Here is an 18544-nt window from a genome sequence, read left to right on the forward strand (position 1 = left end):
TGTATTGCTTGTAAGCGAGATATTGATATATGGTGACTTTTAGGTATACAAACACTTCGTTGTCATTATTTCACGTGCGCTCTGTACCTTTCATGTCTGACAAAGCAACCAAGTTGTTTTGTAAGATTGATTGATTGTATCTTGCTTAACGTCTCTCGAGAATATTTCACTCATATGGAGACGTCCCCAAGACCGGTGAAAGGCTTCAAATTTAGGCCTATGCTCGGCGCTTTCGGCCATTGAGCAGTGAGAGCTCTTTAGCGTGCCACACCTACTCTGACACAGGACATCCGTGTTTAAGGACATATCCGGGAGTGACATTCACACCTGATGCCGATGGAACTGTCCCTACCTGTTTTAACGACTTAGGATTCGAACCCCGGCCTTCCGCATGCAGGGCGAACGATTTACCCCTAAATCACCGCGGCGGTTGTTATAACAATCTAGATTGTCATATGAACTCACTTTTTCATTGTTGATAGATGAGACGTCAACGATGTCTAAATGTCGTGTTTTTCCTTGAAAATCCGAGGGATACATAGTGACTTTCGTGCCAGACGATACACCTCTGGTGTGTCCAGGGGTCCGTATTTGTCCAGCTTTCTATTTCGTATTGCTTATGGGAGTTATGCGATTGATCGCTGATCGTTATCTTCACCTTTCATATAGGGAAGCTGATATCATCCCATTTGTCATAAAGTTGAGTTATTAGTTTGTCGTGAATATCCATTTTCTGGACACATCAGAGGTGAGATCAAGTGCCTAGGAAGAGAAAGCAGCCCCTGTCGACCGATTACACCGGCCGTGAGCCCTGTATCATGACAAGTTAAACGGAGTTAAAATCAGTGTGCCAGGAACGGCCTAACAATCGGTATGAAACACTTCAGACAGCATTTGACCAAATGATAGGTTGTATTGGCAAACTATATCTTTACAACGACCATATAGTTTGCGAAATGCTGTTTTTTTTAAACGACTGTTGAAACCCCTGCAGCATCAACTTGTTTGTCAGTAGCCAGTCTCGATTTAAAAACTGATCATGCAAAGAACAAACTCTTTCGTATCGACTACACCATTGATTATGGTCAATGAATTATGACTCATAAAAACGAAACTCACGTTGAATAACATTTTGGTAAGCAAAATCCTCCAAATATAGGAAGCTGGTCAACTGGCAATAAAGACGAACAAGGAATGGTAACTGCTGACAAAAAATGGAAAAGGAAGTTCAACATATCCTGTATAAACCTTCAGGTCTGTGTACAACACTAGGCAAACCATAAAAGTCCCACTCTGCATCCATCATAGCTAACTGGGCACTGTAAGCCCTCTCGTTGGTTAATACATCACCTCCAAATACTATGTTTTCAATAATCTTTGTTGGTTTTTCTTCAGAATGAGACACACAGTGTTTATGTATATGTAACCGTCATGTATTTTAATGAAAACACACTGGTGGTTCGGGTTCCTAAAGTTCTTTATTATTATATCCTAATTCTGGAGGATCTAAAAAAAAAAAAGTAAAATAATTAAGTACTCTCTCACTCTATCATTCACACTTTTAGTTATATTAAAATAATGATTTCAAAATATTTATAAATTAATGTGATAGATAAATATTTACCAATAGAGTAAATTCAAACTCTTACCGTAAACTCGGAAGAATAGAAACTGTAGCAAAACTTAGTTTCTTTGATATGACGGTATACATATATGGTCACTCAGTCCGGGTAGCAGTGTTGCTGGGTTAGTTTCTGGAATTGGCGCGAATCTTGCTTATATGGCACCAAATCCAGTAAAACAACTCACAAGATACTCACACCCATACACAAACCATACTGACCTTTCACACTCCTCTCTCTACCAATCAGCGTTCATCCCGATGAATGAAATGAAACGACTTAAGATGAAATGAGTAACGTAATGAAATTATATTAGTATGTAAAATATGAATTATTTCATCCTGTGACATATATGTTATAGGATATCCAACTTCTGACTTGTTCTCACCTCTGTCAAGCAGATCCATAATTCTATAAGTAGATTTTTTTCTTTACGTATTTCATCCATGTATGGATACTGCATACAGTGGGGGATGGATTATTGGAATGGCTTTAAACACTTTACTGCATATATGCATAGGGTCTTGATAATATGATATATGAAAGGTGAAGATAACAAACCCTAATCAATCTCATAACTCCTACAAGCAATACAAAATAGAGAGTTGGGCAAACATGGAGCCCTGGACACACCAAAGGTGGATTAAGGTGCCAAGGAGGAGTAAGCAACTCCTGTCGAGAGCCCTATACATTGTATCTTGAACGGCTTAACAATCGCTATGAAACTAGATCGTTATAACGACCATAACATTGGCATAATACTGGCTTTAAACGAGACCGTTGAAACCCTTGTACCATCAACTTGTTAGACAGTAGCTTGCCTCGATTTAAAAACTTATACGCAGAACAAGCTCTTGCGTATCGAAACAGTTGAGAGATATAAACACCATATACAGGTGATAATGGAATATTGCTACATAAATATGGGAAGTTGACGATGGAGGAGTTGAAATCATCCTGTTTGTCATACAGTTGAGTTGTCAGTTTGCCGTTAATGTCTACTTTCAATAAAAATAAGTATGAAGCAGAAGTGGATGACTCTGTGGTGTCTTTTATTTCGAGCTCACAGGGATATATCGAATCGACATTGAAGGCTACAGCAAGAGATTTTTTTTCTTCTCGCGTAAAAGTTTTTGAATAAATTCTGCTTCATATGAATATAGAAACAGGTCCGCTAACAAAGGAGCACAATTCGAGCCCATGGGAATTCCAACTGACCGAAATAAAACAATCCAAACATACTACAACTGATATCTATAAAGATGGTTCAAAAGACCAAAATAAAGTCGCTGCTGTAGTTATCACAAACGACGTTTCCTCTACACGACTTACGAATGAAGCAGCAATTTATGCCGCCGAAGCAAAGGCTATTCAGCTTGCGTTTGAATACATACACACTTCTAATGACAAACATTTTACTACATTCTCAGACTCCCTATCATGTCTTCAGTCAATAAACAACATGGATATTGATCATCCATATATTTTAGATATCTTACACCGGTACTTTTAACTAAACAAGGTAAAATAGTTGAGTTCTGCTGGATCCCAAGTCACATTGGTATCCATGACAACACCCAAGCAGACAAAGCGGCAAAAAATGCCCTTCAAGATGATATTGTACACTTCAAAATTCCCTAAACTGATTTTAAATATTTTATAAAACTATATGTAAATTCTCTTTGGCAAATGTATTGGGATCTCTGTGACACAAGTAAACTTTATTCTGTTCAAAACAAGGTAAACAAATCGTGTAACGTAATGAAACGTCATGACGAAGTGATTATTTTGAGAATATGCACCGGCCATTCAAAATCAATGGACCCATTCTTACATACTAAACAGAGAACTTCAGTCTGAATGCATATCTTGTGACTGTCCATCAACTATACATCACATTCTTATAGAATGTAGTAATTTTAGACCCAAACGAAATAGACTTTTATATGAAAGGTGAAGATAACGAACAGTGATCAATCTCATAACTCCTATAAGGAATACAAAATAGATAGTTGGGCAAACACGGACCCCTGGACACACCAGAGGTGGGATCAGGTGCCTAGGAGGAGTAAGCACCCCCTGTCGACCGGTCACACCCGCTGTGAACCCTATGTCCTGATCAGGTAAACGGAGTTACCCGTAGTCAAAATCAGTGTGCAATAAGAACTTTTTACAAATATCGATAATCATTATATTATACAATATGTACAAGAATGCGACTTTCACAGAATTTTTTTTGGAATACAACTGTTTATATACACGAATTGATTTTACAACCTGTTTCCGTAATTTTAACTTTTATGTCCATTGGGTGGGACGCTAAAGGGTGTCCCGTGTCAAGAATCACAACCCCCTTGGCACGCAAAAATTCGTTTCCCTGATGTTCGAAAAAGAGTAGGCTCACTGGGGACCGTAAGGGAAACTCATACACAACCTAACACAATTCAAGTAATTAACCGCCGTGAAATAGCTGAAATATTGCCAAAATGGCGCAAAGAATCAATCAATCAAACAAAAGTATTTTCATCATGAAGTATAGAAACATTTGCAACCAGGAACGATGGCGAATCTCGTTCATTTTACAAGCTTAATAGTCCATTGCATATTCTAATTACTGTGACTTGTCCCGTGGGAATCCGGGTTAGAATAGGTCCTCAGTCCCCCTTACTTGTCGTAGAAGGTGGTCACAGCAGGTGTGACACGATAAAGATCATTCCCTATTGAAAGGCCATAAGAGCCGAGCATGGGCCAAAATTTTGCAGCCCTTCATCGGCAGTGGTGTCGTCTCCATACCAGTGAAATATTCTCAAGAGGGACGATAAACAATATTCGATTAATCAATAATTACTGTGACTTAAAGCAAAATAAATTCCATTAACAGTTTTTTAAGTAGGAGCTGCTAAATTTGAAATGCAATATTTTTAATGTTTAAAGTTAATGTTCCCTTAATTAAGAAGAGGATACACTTTTGTATACAATATCCCGCGGATTAAAAATAGGTGCTCAGTACCCCTTACTTAACGTAAGAGGCGATTAATAAATGGGGCGGTCCTTCGGATGAGACCTCAAAATACCGAGGTCCCGTGTCACGATAAAGATCCCTCCCTGCTCCAAGGCCGTAAGCGCTAAGCATATATCCGAGTTTGCAGCCCTTCACCCGCAATGGTGACGTTTTCATATGAGTGAAATTTTTTCGAGCAGTCTTTATCGTGCCACATCAGTGCTGCGACACGGTGCCTCGGTTTTTGCGGTCTCATCCGAAGGACAGACTTGTTGACCTTAATTTTGAGCAACTTAAAAAATAAGCCATATCTTTCAAATCATAAGAGGTACTGTTTAGCCTTTCCAAGGATACAAGACTTCACGACCTTGTGATCTTAACATTGAACAAATGTTTTTGGAAATAATGCAAAAAAAAAACCCCAACTACAATGTCATAAAGTTCCACTTCGATCCGGGTTAGAATAGATCCTCAGTACCTACCCCCCCCCCCCCTTGCTTTTCGTAAGAGGCGGCTTAATGGGGCGGTCCTTCGGATGAGACCGCAAAAACGGAGGTCTCGTGTCACAGCAGGGGTGGCACGATAAAGATCCCTCCCTGTTCGCTGACCATAAGCGCCGAGAATAGGCCTAAATTTAACAGCCCTTCACCGGCAGTGGTGACGTTTTCATATGAGTGAAATATTCTCGAGAGGGACGTTACACAATATTCAATCAATCAATCGTTGTAATTTGGGGGCATCGGCGTTTAATAAATCTTATTTATCTTTAAAGAGACGGCAGGGGATGTCATTGAAAAACGCCTGCTTAAATTGCCTATTGCGTTCTTCCTTGATGTGCAGAGGCTTTTAGATTTATTAAAATGGTATGTCATTAAACCTGTATAAATTATACATAGCCTACATGATATAAAACAAAATTTTAAGTCAATTATCAGGTTATTTACATTCATTAATTTTCATCAATTACAGGGCGATTATGGTATTCGAACTGTCGCGGTGGTGTAGAGGTTGGAGCGTTCGCTCCTCCCCCATGCGGAAGGCCAGGGTTCGAATCCCGGCCGCGACAAACCTATTGAATCAGTAGTTTCAAGTAGTGACAGTTCCATCGCTAAACGCTCAGCATCAGGTGTGAATGTCACGGGTCCTCGGAGATGACCTTAAAAACGGATCTCCAATATCACAATAAGTGTGGCACGCTAAAGAATCCCCACTGCTCAATGGCCGTAAGTGCCGAGCAAAGGCCTAAAGTTAAAGCCCTTCACCGGTCTTGATGACGGCTCCACATGAGTGAAAAATTCTCGATCGAGAGAGAGAGAGATGTTAAACAAGCTACAATCAAGCAATTGATGCCAAATGTTAACGTACGTTGTCGTCCCGTGGGGATCTGGGTTAGAAGAGGTCCTCAGTACCCCTTGTTTGTTGGCTCCATATGAGAGAAAAATTCCCGAAAGGGACGTTAAACAGTACACAACCAACGAACCGTTGTCCTGGTAGCACGGCTTTTCAACGCCTTTAATTTGAAGAGTTCCACTAATGGAGATAAGTATTGCTATATTGAAGGTTGATTGTTTTACGTCCTGTCGAGAATGTTTCACTCATTCTGCGACTTCGTCCATTAGCTGTAGGTGAAGTACCACAAATTTAGATCTATGCTTAGCGCTCAGGGCCGTAGCAGTGAAGGTTCTTCATCGTGCCAACGCCTTTCGCGACATGGGCCTCCGACGTTAAGGTCATATACGAAAGACCCGTGAATTTCACTTTTAATTAAATGTCGTGCGTCGAGTCCGTTGACAAAGAGCAATCACTGCCTAATTTTAACGTCTTGGGTTTGACGCAGCCATGACAGGAGCGAGATTCGAACTCACGAACTCCCGGTAACAAAGCGAACGCTCTACTACTGAACTACCGCGACCCACTAATCTCAAAAAGGTATCTATTGCTGTAAGCACAGGTACCTGAAGTGTGGATAGCTTGTTTATATCTTATGTGCATACCCCCCCCCCCCCCTTCTAGAATGCAATTATTTTATACAGAACCAATGTTATTTCCCCACCGATCACCCTCACAAGTCGTTCTGAATAGTCAGTTTTTAATTTCTGTAAGCTTTAGAGATGACCACTTGTGAGATATTAATATATGTAGTTGGAGTTTCTAGAACAACACAGTACCACTAGACAATCGCAATTCTCTTGGTCAGTTGGAAGAAGTATTATTTATGATGTTTGCTGCAGCAAGAGACAAAATACAGAGATCTATACAAATCATATACGAAATCAACTGGTATGATGTCAAAGAAAGTTTTTGATCAAGTATAGAATGTGCTTGCAGATTTCTTTTAAAGACAGGCCTGGCTTTGGGGCCACCAACGCTGAGATTTTCTCAAATTTGAGATTTCTCAGAAAATTTGAGTTTTTCTCGCCCAACTGTGCCACCAAATACATATTTTCTCAAACTCATATATGTTCTTGAGTTTTTTTCCTCACTTTTGAGAATTTTCTCAAATGCGCGTGCCACTAAACTAATTTTGAACTCAGCTGAGAAAAATATTTGAGATTTCTCAGAAAATCCCGAGATTGGTTAATAGCAAACTCAAATAAAATCTCAAGTGTATTTACTCACAACAAAATGGCTGCCAGACGACTTCGTCAACGCAGACGTCGTAGAAATGCAATGATTGTGAGGACAAGGAGAATCCTTGACAGGTCCAATCCGTTAGAGGGGTTGAGCGATGGTGATATTTTTGACAGATATCGAATTTTTCCCGTCACCATTTTCTTCATCGTAGATTTAGTTAAAGAAAATTTGTTGCACAACAATCGGATTAAGAATAATCCTTTAAACCCCCTCCATCAAGTCTTGGTTGCGCTGCGATTTTTTGTCACGGGGTCATTTTATATTACGGTGGGTGACACTCTCAATGTTTCTAAAAGCGCAGCAGGCAGAGCTATAAGAGTGGTCACGGACTTGCTGTTCCAGTTGGCGAACACTTTTATTAAATTTCCAAGCCGTGAGGAACTTATACACATCAAGACAGCATTTCACAAAATAGCCGGTAAGGGAATTCCATGTTGTCTGCTACAGGCTACTTGTACCTAGTGACCGTGACCCTTACATTAAAGCGTATCTTCGAGCCCGAGTTCAGTAGCATGTATACATGTGTGTATTCAAATATTGTGTCAATGACAGTCACATTACATTTAACTTCTCTACAAAATTATATATTATACAAATATTTTTAAAAAAGATTACTAAAATTCATTATATGTCAAAAACAACTGCACACGATATATGATAGTTGTGTTGTCATGATTAATGGGGAAATTCTGGGGTTGAACCTAAATACCATTTAATTAATTGTGAAACACAAATCCCTAAAAATTCAACCTCAATCTGTCACGGTACATGTGGCCTATTATAGGCATATCAACAAAAGACAATATTGTTTTAAATGTTGGGGGAAAAAATCGCATATTCATCACAGCGAGTTCACATTTTCTTTATTCATTTTTTTTTTCGTCTTAGGATTTCCAGGTGTTGTGGGTTGTACTGATGGGACTATTAATAAGATTCAGGCTCCCAAAGAAAATGAAGCTGATTATATATGTAGGAAAGGATATTACGCCCTCAACATACAAGTAATGTTGAATCATATAATTATTATAATATACATATTTGACTTAAGAAAATTTACTTGCGCTTATGGAGGCAATGCAACCATTATAGTATGAAGTTACAAGTATCACATACTTCTTATAATAAAATTACAGATGACATGCGACCCACGGTATCAAATAATTGACTTGGTGGCAAAGTGGCCAGGCAGTGTGCATGATTCAAGAATATTCCGTGAATCAGCCTTATGTACATATTTGGAAGAAGGTACGTGATAAACTCATATGCACACAGAATAATAAGTTTTTATTTTAATAAAATATAATGATAACGAGGCCCATGGGCCACATCATTCACCTGAGTCATCTTGGCCTGTCACTGCTCAAATGTAAAATTGTTTAAATTTTTTTTTATCAAACTTTATGCTCATGAATATTTTTTACCCAAACCTAGCCCCAAATGATATCAACATAACTGAAAATGAATTCACATAACACAGAGCTGACTCCGAATCAACATCAATATGACTAACATGGAGAATGATTGGAGGAGGAGGGTGTTAAATAAACATAAATATATTGTAAAATAGAAATTAAGAATATATAGTTGTCTTTCAGGTTAGAATATTAAGAGATAACTGAACTATGACGATAAAAATGTGAAGTTTACTGACAGACAAACATGCAAACAAATGGTGATAAAGAAAAAGCTCACTTGAGCAAATTTATAACAACTGTGATGAGGTGAATTATCATCTACAGGTCAGATTCAGGGGATATTACTTGGCGATTCAGGGTATGGCCTAAAACCTTATCTGATGACCCCATACTTATCAGCAGAGACAGAGGCCACACAGAAGTTCAATGTAGCTCATTGCAGAACTAGGCAATTATCTGTTCTATAATCATTATATGAAAGTCAAAACTCTTTAAAAGAATATGGTTTGCCTATCGTAATACATATTTTTCTTTTTATCTCAGAGTAACCATAGAACAAACGTATGGTATTTAAAAAAAAAAGATTCAATGCTCTTCACTGCGGATTAAGAACAAATCCTGAGCGAGCATGCAGGGTGGTCACAGCATGTGTCATCCTGCATAACATTGGTCTAATGAAGGGGGACATTTTGAAAGAGGTGCCCCCGATTACTACTGACTCCAGCAGAACACATGATGTTGTTATCCCTGATGATGCAACTGTGCGGGATCACATTAGAGACACCTACTTTCATGTTTAATTCTTATGGTACTTCAATTCTGTACAACACAAATAACAAACCATATGATTATGAACTTCACTTAATACAAACACAAGCGAAAAAATTAAATGCATTACGATTGTTGTAAATTCATATTCATAAAGTATGTTTAAAACAATTACATATAACACACCTTGACATGTAATACAAGAATTACGGACAAGAAAGATGGCCATACAAACCCTTTTTTTAAATATAAGGCTTTATGTAAGGTGAAGATAACGAATAGTGATCAATCTCATAAGGAACATATATCGAGCGACAAGTATCCTCGGGGACAGACTGTCCACCAGCAGAGATACAAACTCGATGGTTAAATGCAAGGTGAAGATAACGAACAGTGATCAATCTCATAAGGAACATATATCGTGCTTACACATTTTATTACACTATGAAATTTATGAGTTTTGTCTATTACAGTTTAAAAATAAACAACAGCAACCAAGCTTTAACTTTGATGATAATATTTAATTGAGTTTATTGTTTACAAACTAACAATCTTTATCAGATTCAACATAATGCATGTATATCCTTCATCCATCCATCACAAATGCTAATACACACTTAGGAATGCAATACAAACAAACAGTAAACATGAACAGTGTGTACACTTCAGAAAAAATGACCATCCAAAATTTTGGTTATGAATTTTAGAAAGGAAATGCAATTAAAACAAAAGCCTTGTCAAAAATATTGCAATCTAATTAAAATTAGATTGAAAATATTGATGCCCAAACTCACCTACATGTCATAAGGACCATAAATTTTAAGACCTAAATGCTATGGCTAGGAAAAAAGTTGTAACATCTTTGCTCTATACAGGCTGGGAAAATAAATTACGAAGTTCTACATAGAAGAATATGACAAGAGGCCCATGGGCCACATCCCGCATCAGTTGAACTCTGGACCATTATAGTTACCCCTGCAGCTAAAATATTGATCACTTACTGTAAGGAAAAGATTCTTAAATATTATCCTACATAAACCTATTTCAAATTAAGCCATATCGGGAAGTGTTCACACTGTATTTTTCACCCTCCACTCCTTTTCGATCAACTATAATTTTAAGGATAACAATACACCAGTTTCGAGATATGAACTCTTCTGTATAGGAGGTGCATTTAGTGGGACTTTGAATGCCTAAGTGGGACAGAGTTAGCTGCAATAATGTAGTCCTATCCAATTTTTTTTTTATTCTGACGTTTTTGGGATCTCCGTAATGGTGCAAAATAATTTTATGAATAACCCGATAATAAACTCTGTGTATTAGTCCCAAATGTTGTTTACACCAAAAGGAGTACCACTTTGTGCTCGGGCATGTCTAATAAAGGTGTTTTTCATTAAATATAATGTACAGCATGCAAAATTCTTCGTCTGCTCCGCCATGCTTGTTATCGCGAGATCTCGTAGGTGGATCTAATGAAAGTCTAAACATTGACAATCAGCGCGAAAATGTAGTTACTCGAGCCACTTCGACAAAGAAAAGAAAATCATATTGTTGCAGAAAGAATTTACACTCTGCTGTTCGGTTTTTAACTTGATATTTAATTTAAACCTTTTCAATACCGACGAAATAGCTTTCGCCTCCATACTTGTCCATTGATGTAAATACTACCATATATGGCATATGCAAATGACTTGACAATCGGAAGTTGAAACTTCAGTACATCAAACATGGCGTACAGATATGAATCGAGGAATTGGAATTTATCGAAATTGTTGAAAACGGTAGAATAGAGCCTCACAAATCTAAAGTTGAAGGTTGTAAATTTATATATTGAATAAGAAACATAGAATATCATTTTATTTACGTAAAGAAAGTCAGGAAATGTTTAGAATGAGCGTAAATGTTGCGGGAGTGAATCACTCCTGCATTTGCACCATTACGGAGATCCCAAGGAGTTGTAGCCCTCTCCCTAAAAAAAAATCAAAAATCAGAGAGGGCTACGTTATTGCAGCTAGACAGAGTGGATCTACAGCCAGCAAGGAAGACGATGAAATGTATTAAAAGTGGCTTCTCTTTAAATATGTAAATGTGGGAAATACACAGTATTATATAAAGAAATGTTTTACCGAAGTGGAAGCATACAAACAATGTCATATTTGCAAGAAATATCTTGGATATGGTACTTACGACCGACGAAATAACGTGACTGATAGGATAAGAATTATGTGTACATGTATTTAATTACTCCCTAATACGGGACTTTCGAGATACGGATCCACTCTGACTTTTATCGCGCGTTGAAAGTAATTGTAGGGCATGTCACTTCCGGATTACAATAACAACTAAGTAATCAAACATGGAATATTTCAATTGCTATCAATTTCCTGCATTTGAATGCTATCTTTGAAAGAAAGGAGTCACTACAACCATTAATTAAATTATGCGAGTCGGCGCGGGAAATAAATCTAGAGAATATCTTGAGGATATCAGTAAAACTTCACGCCTTGCATCCAGTGGTACGCGTCTAAATGCGCCTTTTCCCTTCCATCTAATTTACACCCAGGTACTAAGCACCAATAATGACTTGGATCGTCATCGTGGGACTGCGCATAGCTCTTTACGGACCGTCTGTTAGCGAAACACTATATGTATCGATGTCAACTTTGCCCTACAATTGGTTATTATCACGTGACCGTGGTGTATAAACGTCAAATATAATCGGTCGTTTCGGTATATCCCGAAAGTTCCGTATTACTTATCACTTACTTAGTTTGTGTATCAGTCAAATTCGGGTGATCAAACAGCGTACGAGAAACTTACTGAGTACATTCACTTACGCAGTGATGGGTATTTGTCCCACCCCCTCGTGTAAACAAATTCTTTCGCGCCTTACTATGTACGAGAGTTCTCCAAAGGGAAATAACTCGGACGTATCTCGAAACCGGCGTATTGGGCCCCCGTTATGGCAATATGCACATCTACAAATGGTAATGAAATATTGTACAGAGTTTCAAGTGTAAAAAAAATGTACAAAATGTTGGTGAAAAATAAAGGAAATATATTGCAAAATGGACTTAACAAATAATTTAATGGGAACAGAGTTATTGCCATTGGATTCAATATTTTGAAACATATAATTGATTATTCAAATACAACTTAGACTTTTGAAATATTTTAAGGTTAAGAAGATTTTTTACAATAACTATTGAAAAAGACTCCAACAAAATTTAAAGTTCCTGTCATGCATAAATCTTATCAAATCAAAATCTTATGATATCACAGGAGGGTGGAAATACCTTAAGTGATTAAAAACCTAGTTGATTGTAATTACATCGTACAGCACCAGAAATGAACGTTAATATACCAGCTTCTACCTGATTTTAAATGGACAAACTCTTACATTTCATTACTATGTAACATCTGCAATGCAATCTCTGGGTGCGAATAAATCAAAATTTGAATTTTAAACACGTAGAAAGATTTCTTTATTCTAATAAGGTCTCTCTCATCTTTTATCTTGATCTCTTCCTGAAACTTTTCATTTTCAAAGGAGAGGTTCCTTTCTTCTAAATCCTGGATGGTCATTTTCCTCTTCAACTTATCAGGATCTATTAAAACAAGTAAAGAATTGAAAGTGATGGATTTATCTTTGTCACACACACACATACAAAACTTTAATGATAGTGTACACTAGACTGACGTCTCAATTGAAACCTTATCACATCATTTAAAATATTGCTTCTTTTTCTACTATTTGCCTGTAAATATGCAATACTATCTCGATTACCGGTAATGGAAGTACAATAACGTAAATTGTATGTATTTCCCTTTTTTGTCTGTACACATAAGAAGATAGGATACAAACAGTTCAGACAAATCTAGATCATAATTTCTGCATATTAATCTGGACTACATTAATAATAAAAGTCCTCAGTAGGGCCCTCTCTGACTGCCAGTTTTCCCGTTCTCATTTATATTACCTTTTGCCTTCCTCTTTTCTGACAGATTGGAGTAGGTAGAAGGCAGATTTGAGGAGATGGAAGGCTGGCTCTTTGACAGATCTGTGAAAATTGTCAGACAATAAATTTTAGTAATAAAAAAGTCATATACATTTTCTTGGTGCCAATGCACAGACTTCAATAATCTTAGAATAAAAGTGCTCGTATGCTTGTCTTTTGTAATTTGTTAATTATTTTGTGAATAATTGATCTATGAAATTTTAGATGTGAATTGTGATTATGTATTTTCAGCTGTCTAGTTGCCAAATGAATTATAATTACTATATTATTGCTAATATTAGTAAAACTGATGGATGCTCCCAGAACTACATCTAACCAAGGAACATTTATGATCAATTATATCAATTTCTGATGAAAGGTATAAGATGCTTACTCCTCCTAGGCACCTGATCCCACCTCTGGTGTGTCCAGGGGTCCGTGTTTGCCCAACTATCTATTTTGTATTGCTTGTAGGAGTTATGAGATTGATCACTGTTCGTTATCTTCACCTTGCATATACGAATGGATGGACAGACACACACTCCCAAATTTTTTCAACTGACAGAGATACATGGAAATGTATATGTATGCTTCATTTGAAACACTATTAAGTATTGTGTGAATAATTACTAGCGGTATCAATTCCTCCACATATTCCCTCTAGTGAAGGTCGACCCACCAAGTTGTCCAAAATAGCCTTTTCAGCAGGAGATGGACTGGAAGGCTTGGGACCACCACCTGTTTTGGTCTTTTCATCTCTGACAACTTTCCTTTTGCTAGGAATCAATTGAAATAAATTATATTGATCTTTTTATAAATGTCAGTTTTTAAATCGAGGTAAGCTACTGACAAACAAGTTGATGGTACAGGGATTTCAACAGTCTCGATTGAAGTCAGCATTTCGCAAATTCTATGGTCGTTATAACGATCTAGTTCGTCAATACAACCTCGCATTGGGTCAAATGCTGTCTGACGTGTTTCATATCGATTGTTAAGCCGTTCTTGGCACACTGATTTGACTGCGGATAACTCCGTTTACCTGATCAGGATATGGGGCTCACGGCGGGTGTGACCGGTCAACAGGGGATGCTTATTCTTCCTAGGCACCTGATCCCACCTCTGGTGTGTCCAGGGGTCCGTGTTTGCCCAACTATCTATTTTGTATTGCTTGTAGGAGTTATGAGATTGATCACTGTTCGTTATCTTCACCTTGCATCTACACAAACATTGACAGAATACATATTTCCAAAATATATCATAAAAACATTAAAAATATTTGAAGGACTTTAATTTTCTGATGTTTTATAAAATCTAAATACATATTTAGGAATAGCATAAAAGGATGCATTAAAACAAGAGGCTCAAAGGCCACGTCGCTCACCTGAGTCACTTTGGCCCATATTTAAAGATTTTCCCTATATATTAACATATAAAACTTTGATACCTATTGTGGCCCCAACCTACCGCCAGGGGCCTGAATGTTTTGCAAACTTGAATCTGCACTATTATGTCAGGAAGCTTTGATGTAAATTCCAGCCCCTCTGGCTCAATGGTTCAAGAAGATTTTTAAATGACCCCAACCTATTTCTGCATTTTTGTGATTATCTCCCATTTGAAGGGAGCATGGCTCTTCATTTGAACAAACTTGAAAGCCCTTCACCCAAATATGGTTTTGGTCAAGTTTGGTTGGAATTGGCCCAGTGGTTCTGGTGAAGAAGTCGAAAATGTGAAAAGTTTACAGATGGACAGGCGATCAGAAAAGCTCACTTGAGCTTTCAGCTCAGGTGAGCTAAAATGGTGAATTTTGCAACCCCAAGGTTATGACTCTAGGATAGGTCTAAATTAGTCGTATCATTTAATGTTGATACAAAAATTATATTAATAAATATGTAATTTAGCCTTTCAACAGTATATGCACTGTTTAGGGCATTGATACTGTTGCTGAGTATTAGAGTTTAACTTAGATATTCATAACAGGATTCTTTTTTTTTTTCGTATCAAAAATTAAATGAAGTATAAAAGAGTGCTAATTCTTAACATTTTACTCACACTGGATGTTTATAATTTACAGGCCCTTAAATTACAAGTTTTGAGTACTTGATCATTAACTGTGAAACCTCATAATCAATTATCATCTTCTCAATTGACACCAATCCACCAAGTTTTAAGTTTCTTAAGCAAAGGGTTCTCAAGATACTGAGCAGACAACACTTGGTCTACAGATCAATGGACTGATAGGTGCAAACTTTTCGAAAGGAGAGAAACAGGAGAAGTACATTCATATGTATATATAATAACCTCTCTGCTTCAAATTGCTGTACTGCTTTTGAGACGCTAAGGATGTTCTAGAATTTCCGGAACCACTGCCTCTGAAAATTGAAAATGATGCTTAGCTACAAATTATACAAGGATAATAAAATAAAAGACTATTTATTCTCTTGAAATAAGAGAATATTTTACAACTATGACAAGGTTTTCCCAATTTGATCAAAATGTTGACAAGTTTTCCCAGTTTGAAAGCCACAGGACCCTTTTGAAAAATATTGAAAAATCACTTATATTATCATTACCGCTATACATCTATATTGACAATGTAAAACATGATTGTGTGACAAGATGTTTTGTGATCTATAAATAATGTGTTTGATATCTTAATTTACAATTTCCATCAGATTCGGAATAATATGGACTGAGTTTTCAAAAATTCAAATTTTATTTTTATATTCATATGAAGCAGAATTTATTCAAAAACTTCTACGTGAGAAGAAAAAACTTCTCGCTGTGACCTTCAATTCGACTTTTAGATATATCGATGACGTTTTGTCTATTAACAATGATAGCTTTCATTCATATGTCGATTTGATATATCCCTGTGAGCTCGAAATAAAGGACACCACAGAGTCGTCCACTTCTGCTTCATACTTATTTTTATTGAAAGTAGACATTAACGGCAAACTGACAACTCAACTGTATGACAAACAGGATGATTTCAACTCCTCCATCGTCAACTTCCCATATTTATGTAGCAATATTCCATTATCACCTGCATAATTATGGTGTTTATATATCTCAACTGATTCGATATGCAAGAGCTTGTTCTGCGTATAGTCAGTTTTTAAATCGAGGTAAGCTACTGACAAACAAGTTGATGGTACAGGGATTTCAACAGTCTCGATTGAAGTCAGCATTTCGCAAATTCTATGGTCGTTATAACGATCTAGTTCGTCAATACAACCTCACATTGGGTCACATGCTGTCTGACGTGTTTCATACCGATTGTTAAGCCGTTCTTGGCACACTGATTTTGACTGCGGATAACTCCGTTTACCTGATCAGGATATGGGGCTCACGGCGGGTGTGACCGGTCAACAGGGGATGCTTACTCCTCCTAGGCACCTGATCCCACCTCTGGTGTGTCCAGGGGTCCGTGTTTGCCCAACTATCTATTTTGTATTGCTTGTAAGAGTTATGAGATTGATCACTGTTCGTCATCTTCACCTTGCATTTGTAAAGAAGACTGTGGTTAATTTATTTTATTATGGTTGTTTTTTTAAACATATTCATAGTTTATATAGAACATTGGTGAAAAGGTTTGAAAACATTCATCAGAATTATTTGAAGAATGTCGTGTTTAATCTTGTTAAATTGAATTTTAAATGCTCTCAAAATGTTTCTACATGTATAAATGTTTTCAGAACGTTTCTTCTAAATGTTCTCAAAACTTTTCTTAGAAATGTTTTCAAAACATTGCAGTAAAATGTTTTTTAAAAATGTTATGCTAGACTCTAACGTTTCAAAAACCACGCAAATCACGTTATAATAACGTTTTAGAAAATGTTTTCATAACATTTTCACAATGTTTTTACAACGTTTTAATAAAATTTGTTGTGCTAAGAGACCATAATACGTATGATAGTCATCATTCATAGAATGTAAAAATATTACTAAGTCTGCTCAGTATAGTGGCACTTGGGCCTCTTTACAATCTACATAACAATTTGTACACGTGTATTGACCCTGCGATTGTACGAGAAGAGCCTCTGAGTAATGAGGCGACCATTGGATCGCTTGAAAACAAAGATAATTTGATTATAAATATATAAATCAACTTATCCGTTTTTAAGATCCCCATGCTATCGTATCCAGTCGCAGTTTTGTTGTGCTATTTTTAATCTAAAAATCATGTGACACGAGTAAACGGTATTTTATAAACACAACTTACCCATTCACGGCTGCGGCCACCTCGGCTCAGGCATTTTCTTTCGTCGTTTTCCCACCAAAACCTCCTTTGAATTTACCAAATAGAATGTCTTCTCTATTCTGCACCTCCTTGACAAGGATTTTCTTTTCTATCTCAGTCCAATTCGGCCTTTTTCTCAGTAGAGGGGCGGGCGAGGATTTGGAATTGCATTTATCGTTTGCGATTTGCAGCGCTACTTCGTAGCCTGACGACATATTGGATTATACTGTACTGTATATAATGTACATGTAATTGCAGACGACTTCTAAAGGTGACGTCATTAAATCGTAAGAAAATTACATGTAAAGTTAAAGCATTGTAGTTAATGTAAACAACGAAGTGAAAGTGGATCATTGAAAAGTAAGGCACCTTGTAACAATGAAAACACGTTGAGTTATTTTGTCAAATCTCAACTAACGTGAGGTGAATCTGAGAAAGTTTGGTGGCTCAGCATTTTAGTAAAATCTCTGCTGAGGTGAAAAACTTGAATTTGAGTCTGAGTTTGAGTTGGAGATTTTTATATGTTGGTGGTCCCCCAGGCCTGGTGTTTGGAGGTTTATAAGTACTTTTATATTTCTCAGTTGACGGGACTTTTAATCATCTAAGTGGTAAATGACAGTTGTTGGATGTGGAAACTTTAAGCAGTTGCCTCTGGTGCTAACAATATCTAAATGTTTAGTAGCTAAACATGAATGAAGGTCAGAAAGATATTTTTCCCGTGTACAAACTTTTGAATAACTTCTACCTCGTAAGAATATAGATACGTATACAGGTCAGCTAATAGAGGAGCACATTTTATGCCCATGGAATTCGGGCAGAATGTTGGAAGACCAGATTACTAAACACTACTTCTAGATATTGTGAAA

At 37.1% G+C, this 18544-nt stretch overlaps 1 long non-coding RNA gene and 1 pseudogene across 1 annotated transcript; one reads left to right on the forward strand and one right to left on the reverse strand.

Moving 5' to 3' along the window:
- The first annotated feature begins 7949 nt into the window (after positions 1-7949).
- LOC125664132 (uncharacterized) lies at positions 7950-13613 on the forward strand. Its single transcript, XR_008799592.1, has 3 exons — positions 7950-8258; positions 8391-8502; positions 13446-13613. It is a non-coding gene; the product is annotated as an uncharacterized LOC125664132 (long non-coding RNA).
- A 280-nt stretch (positions 13614-13893) lies between these two features.
- On the reverse strand, positions 13894-17893 carry LOC125664395 (uncharacterized; annotated as a pseudogene).
- Positions 17894-18544: the final 651 nt, after the last annotated feature.

This window comes from Ostrea edulis, chromosome 1, assembly GCF_947568905.1.
Source record: "Ostrea edulis chromosome 1, xbOstEdul1.1, whole genome shotgun sequence".
In the NCBI taxonomy this organism is placed as follows: domain Eukaryota; kingdom Metazoa; phylum Mollusca; class Bivalvia; order Ostreida; family Ostreidae; genus Ostrea; species Ostrea edulis.